We start from the raw sequence: 6,048 nt of genomic DNA, 5'->3' as shown, positions 1-6,048 counted from the left end.
TGTCTCGGAGGCACAAGAAAACTTCCGTTTCTTTTTGTCAGCTTAGTAGGCGGGCCAGATCAGTACTGGGATCCTTGTTCCCCAAGGTTTGTTTGGTTTTTAGGTAAAGCTGAGCGCCTTCGGGCAGGTGTGACTGGCTCCCAGAGGCGCTGAAGCGTGAGAGGACCAGAGGTGGCCCCTGCAGCAAAGATCGACAGGGCGCCGGCCGTGTCCTGAAGGAGTGCGCGTGCCAACATAGGAAAGTAACAGTAAAAGGCGTCACGAAGTGGAACGAATGACAGGCGTAGTGTCCCCTCTGGGAGTACAGACGAGAAGGGAGAGGTCAGGGAAGGACTTGAACCCAAACGCTGACCTTCTCCGTCTGCAACAGGATGTTGTATCTGCGGGTGCGTGTCGGCATCCACGTGGCCTCCTCTTGCAGACCTGTCTGTTCTTCTCTACCGTGTGTGTTGGGCCGAAGGCCTCACAGCCAGGCTCCTGGCTCCTTCTTGGTCCCATGCCACTCTGCGCTATGACCACAATTTCCAACATACTTTCCAGCTGTGGAGAGAGGGGAAGGGATCTGGCGGGACCCACTGCGGGAAGTGCAGGAAGAAGCTTTGTGGCACATCGATCGCACCGAGCCGGGCACGGTCACGCGTCGGCTCATCCGTGCCCCTCACAGCAGCGAGACATGGGCCTTGGTGACACTGCTCCTAGGCACTGGCCCGGTTCCACGGTGACTTCCTTCTTTCAAACAGAATCCCGGTTTCGTTCATGGAGGCCGAGCACCCACTAAAGCTGGCCCGCTTGGTCCCCCTCGTAGTTGAGTGCCCGTGAGGGTCGGTGCTGAGCGATGGGTCCCAGCTGGAAGCTGGTCGGGGTCTCTGGGAACATTTGGGGACTTCCCTTCCTTCTGTTCCTTCCTTCGCCCTCCTGCATGGAATGTAGCGAAGCGTCTTGTGACCACGAGGAAGACAGAAGCCTCACACTGAGGACGACACAGCAGGAAGAAAGAAGCCACCTTCCCAAGGTCACCGACCCTCCCCCTAAATGCCTTCCTCTGGAATTCCTGAGAAGCGTGAACAAAGAAAGCGTCTCTTCCATAAGCCACCCTAGTCAGCTTTCCGTCACCTACGGCCCAAATGTAACCAACGATGGTTGTGATTATGATGGCGATTCTGCTCAGCTGTGAAGATGCTGAAGTTCAGATAGGTTAAGAAAGTTCGCGTTCTCACAGCCGGAAGAGGGCACGGCTGGCGTTTGCCCCTTTCGCCAGCCCCGCCACCTGATGGCAAAGCACACGAACCTTTTGCGATTCCACAATACGTCGCCTCGAGCCAACCAGAGGCTCTTTCTCGGCCCTTGGGAGCCAGTAGGATGGGCACTTGTCCCTTTGGGAGTCTGGCGTTTTTCTCTCCAGGGCTGGGCCATTGTGCTCTTCCGCCGGTCAGAGCGCAGGCTGCTGGCGGTGAGGACACTGTCCCTTCATTGCCAGGCCCGTCTTCCTGGAGTAGACCCGCGGCAGCTGCCGGCGATCCCTCTGCCGTCACGTGCTGCCTCTACTGTTCTTCCTGTCATATCACCCACGTTCTACCATGGAGCAGAACACCCCCGTTACAACACGGCTGTCTCGAGCACCGGATTCCCTCAGGCTGCTGCACGGAACCCTAGCTGCAAAAAAAAGCTACTGCGTATACCGGATTTAGTGAAGACTAAGATGCACCATCTTTCCTGTTTTAATGTCTCTCACGTCAGGATGCTGGTTACAATCGGTGTGTCTTATAATCGTTGCCTATTATTTTTCTCTCGCGTTAACGTCTCTGAAATCATTCCGCTTCTTACAGGCACCGGCATTTTAGTTTTATTGGAATATGGTGTTTCAAAAGAAAGTGGTCAGATGAGTTTGGAAACTTATTAGTAATGGAATATACTCAATTAAATAGAAGTTTCTAACGCAGGCCTTCTCAGAGACTTTAACATGCTAAAATGCATCTCGAGAGATCTGCTAAAATTATTTGGCTACAGAATTCTCTTTTTTTGTACAGCACCTTATATTACTAGTGTTATATGAAACATAAACGTAAAAACACTGTGTTGAGCCATTATGTTCTGCATTAATTGTTCAGATTTGCCAACCATCTTCGGCAAGAGAATTCTGAGAAAGTTGGTCAGAAAAATCTGTAAACTGTGAAACTGGCAGGTCTGAAGCAGGGCCCGTTAGTGAGAGGGTCAAAGACCTCACAGAGGGACGCTTGCCCTGAGTAGCTCACCGGAAAACAGAACAGATACTTTCGGGGGAGCACTGGAAGGTGGAGGGCACAATGATGCTAAATTTCTCTACTTCGCTCTTTTGATTGACAGCCGAGCCGGCTTGCCTGCATCCAGTCCAAAGAGATGAAAGTGTGACTGAGATCACAGCTCCCTGATGCCAGGGGACAGTGGCTGATCCCCAGAACCCTAGGGCGACATCACTGATCTCCGAGGGACAAACGATGCTGATTGTGGCCCCCATCATACTGAAAAGGGGAGACCCGAGACCTTAGATAATTCTTGGGACTTGATCAATTTCCCAAGTGGTTCCAATGCACAGACAGAACGTAGGACCATAGTTTTAAGGACCGACAGGTTTAAACAGTGTTTAAGCCGGGGCAGCTTGGCGAGAAACGTATCTCTCTGCCACGGTGGTCTAAGCCCCCGGCGTGGAGGAAATGAAAAATGGGCGACGGGAACGAGAAACCCTGTAGGGAAGGAATCTCCGGAGCGGGCTTTCCATGAACTAAGATGGTGAGAAGGTTGGAAGAATAATGCGCCCCTGAGGAGCCACGGGGCAGTGACGGGAGCGGTGGCGGAGGTCCCGGGTTGGGAGGGCAGGTAACCGTTTGAGTTCACACGGAGAAAGATGCCCGGGAGGCAGGAGAAGAGGAGGCTTGAGCTTGCGAGGGCGGAGTCGTACAGTTTGAAGTCATCTGTACCCACCCAGGCGGTGTCTGAAGGCGTGGGAGTTGAAAGCGAGTCTTTCCCACAGTGCAATCCTGTCCGGAACGCCACTCGTTGCTCACCCCTGGGAGTCGGTGGGAGAGACCAGAGGTTCACGTTCCACCCCTGCCACCGGCCGGCCAGAGCCCTCTGTTCCCTCTGAGCCTCGGTTACCAAGCTCTCCGGGAGGTCGCGGATACTAAACGAGCAGATCCTTGTGAAACAGCCAGCACGACGCCCAGGGCAAAGCGTGGCCGTGAACCCGGGCAGGCCTGTCTGGATCCGCTCGCCCCGCCCCACGCGGCTCCAGGGCTGGCTTAACACAAATCCGCCTCTCTGTGGAGTTAAGGGTGAGGCCGGCAACAGCGAGCAATCCGTGTGCACTCACATCGACGGTAAGTGCAGATGGCATCTGGGCAAACCCATTCGATTTCCTTCGGGGGGTAGACGGAGTGAGCGAGACACGTGATCTCTCTGTGCTGGAGCCTGACCTTAGGTTCCCTCGCCGGTGACTTCCCGTCAATGAGAGACACCCTCTTCTTTCTCAGAGAGCTGGATGGTATCACCCAAAAGGTGGTTTATCGATGACTCGGCACCATCCCAGGAGCCTCTGGCGTGATCGCGTGTGGACATCTCTGACTTTGCCCCAGCGATGTAACCGGGAACTTCCTAGTAAAGATCACGGGTGACAGCGAGTGGCAAGGCATCGGTAAGAAGGTGGGAACAGAAGTCCAAGCGGCATGAAGCGACGGAAGAAATCGTTCTCCGAGAGGCTGAGGTAGGAGGCGGTGTAACCCTTTCTAAAACCACCTGTAGCCGGGTGGTTAATGCTTGAGCGTGGCCGGGGGGCCCGGGCGGGTGCCTCGATGACTTTAATCCCCAACAGAGAAGAAGGCAAGAAGACAGGAGAAAACGGAGGGGGAGGCGGGAGGAGAATGAGAGAGAGGAAGAAGGGCGAGCGTGAGGCTGGCGTTGGCAGACGTGTTGAGAGCGGGAGCCCCTGGTTCATGGCATCCGAGTTCGCGGGAACAGCCCCGAAATAACTTCTTGAGCAAGGAGCGTGTGCCGGGCTGGGGCTGTGGCAGCGAGCGTGACATTTAGAACCCTGTCCCCATGGCTTCGTCCTCCACCTGCCTTTTACATGTCGACGGGCCTATTACGAGTCCATAGACCTCACCCATCACTCCTTTGGTGACATCAGCCACTGCCAAGGCTTTCCGCAGCTTCCACCTGCCGATGACTCACAGACTCAGACCTCCACCCCAGACTTGGGTGGCCCCTTGTCCACTTGTCCTCTCAGAGAATCGCAAACCCGATTCTCCCCGCTCCGGGCCCAAGCCTGTTCCCTCCCCCTCCCCCGTCGTCCCCATCTGCATGTGTGGCATCGAACATGGCCGAAGGAGGGGCGTCACCTTGGCGCCTGCGTGCCCATCCTGTTGCTTCCAATCCTCCGGAATGAGCATTAGACCCCACGGCTGGAAACCAGCATGTTCTAATCACCTCCGTTCCAAAGACAACGGCGGGCAGCTGGAACCAAAGTGGACGCCTCCCTCCTTCTGGCCCCCACACCTGACCTTGGCTGAACCAGCCTCACCGGTTGGGCCCCTGGGCCATCACTTGCAGACCCTATGAGGACCTGCCAGAGGGCACAGTGATGCCTCGCTCCCCAGAAGGCACCGGACGGGCCTCAGAACTGGAGGCCCGACCTGGAGCGGGCAAAGCGTGACGACGGCACAGAGTGAGGGGTGCTCGTCCTCCAGAGGCTGGGGACACGCGTGCGCGTGCGGCCAGCCGGGATCTCTGGCGGCAGGACCCTGGGTGAAGCCAGCCCTGCCCCGGGAGGAACAGCGCTGCTTCGCGCTTGCCATGAATTCTCAAAAATGCTGTTTTCATAACGGTGCCCCCCTGACCTCCAGCTCTCTCTGCGGTAACGTAAACTGTAGCAACAGGGCGACAGTGGTTTATTGGGGTGCGGCGTTTATGCATGTGTTGGGGGGTGGGGGATCATTTTAAAATTTCATTGCTGTTGGTGTAATTAAAGGAAAAAAAGAAGTTATTCACGTGAAAGGCCATCAAGCACTGATACCAGTTAACGGAGGGGGCTGCAGACAGTCTGTCCCGGGGTCTTTAACAATGAGATGGAGAACATTCGTTTGCAGGTTTTAGGGAGAGCCTCGCTTGCCTTAGGGGCTCCCCGGGGTTCCTGTCTCTGTAATTCCGGGGGGACCAAAGGAGACAGATGCCGTGGGAAGAAGAGGCCCGGTTCCCTGTCCTCCCACAACAGAAAGAGTGGAGACCAGCTCCTCACATCCTGGTCTTACACCGACTACCCAGCGACAGAAGCCGCCTTTGAAATGGCATCCGCCTGCTAAGCCCCCCACACCCCCACCCCCTGCCCAGGGCTCCTGCTGCAGCGACCTGAGCCGCTGTCACTGCTCAAAGGCGCTTTGAAGAGGAGAAAGAAAAAAAAAGCCTCTCCATAGGGCGAGGGATGTGTCGGAGAGGCCTCCCGGGACAAACGAGATGCTGCTTGTTTTTCTGGCCGTCACCTTTCCGTGACCCATTTTCCTCCCGCGGTACACGGCCGGCGTGGGCGGTTTTGCGATCCTTCTTACGCGTATGGCACGATCCGTCGAGGTGTCCGGAGAAACGACTTGACAGAGAGGCGGCCGGGACGCCGCCCGCCCTGCTCGGGAACAGCCAGCCGCGAAAGAGTCTTCGTTGCCTCGCTCCCTTCTGTCCCGGACAGAATGTGTGGTTTACATTTGCCAGAAATAGATCTGCAAATATTTTCGCCACACTGGCTTTCCCCCTCACCACCGTAGCATCGATGATGGCAGGCAGATGAAGACAGAGAGAGAGCAGCATCACGTTTTAGGGGCCTCGCCACGCGGGGGCACCTGGCACCGATCCGGCTCCACATGCTCCTGCTCCCTGTCCCCCACGGCCGCCCCAACCGAGGAGGCCTTATTCATCTCGGGGAGTGCGGGGACCTGTCGGGGCTCGTGCTTCCGCGGTGAGTGCAGCCTGGCTCCCAGCCCAGTTCTCTTGGCCCCCAGCGTCCCTCTTGCTTGCTCCCCGCCACCCCCC

The sequence above is a fragment of the Pteropus alecto genome, unplaced genomic scaffold (assembly GCF_000325575.1).
Source record: "Pteropus alecto unplaced genomic scaffold, ASM32557v1 scaffold80, whole genome shotgun sequence".
Taxonomy (NCBI): Eukaryota; Metazoa; Chordata; class Mammalia; order Chiroptera; family Pteropodidae; genus Pteropus; species Pteropus alecto.
This window is presented reverse-complemented; position numbering follows the sequence as displayed.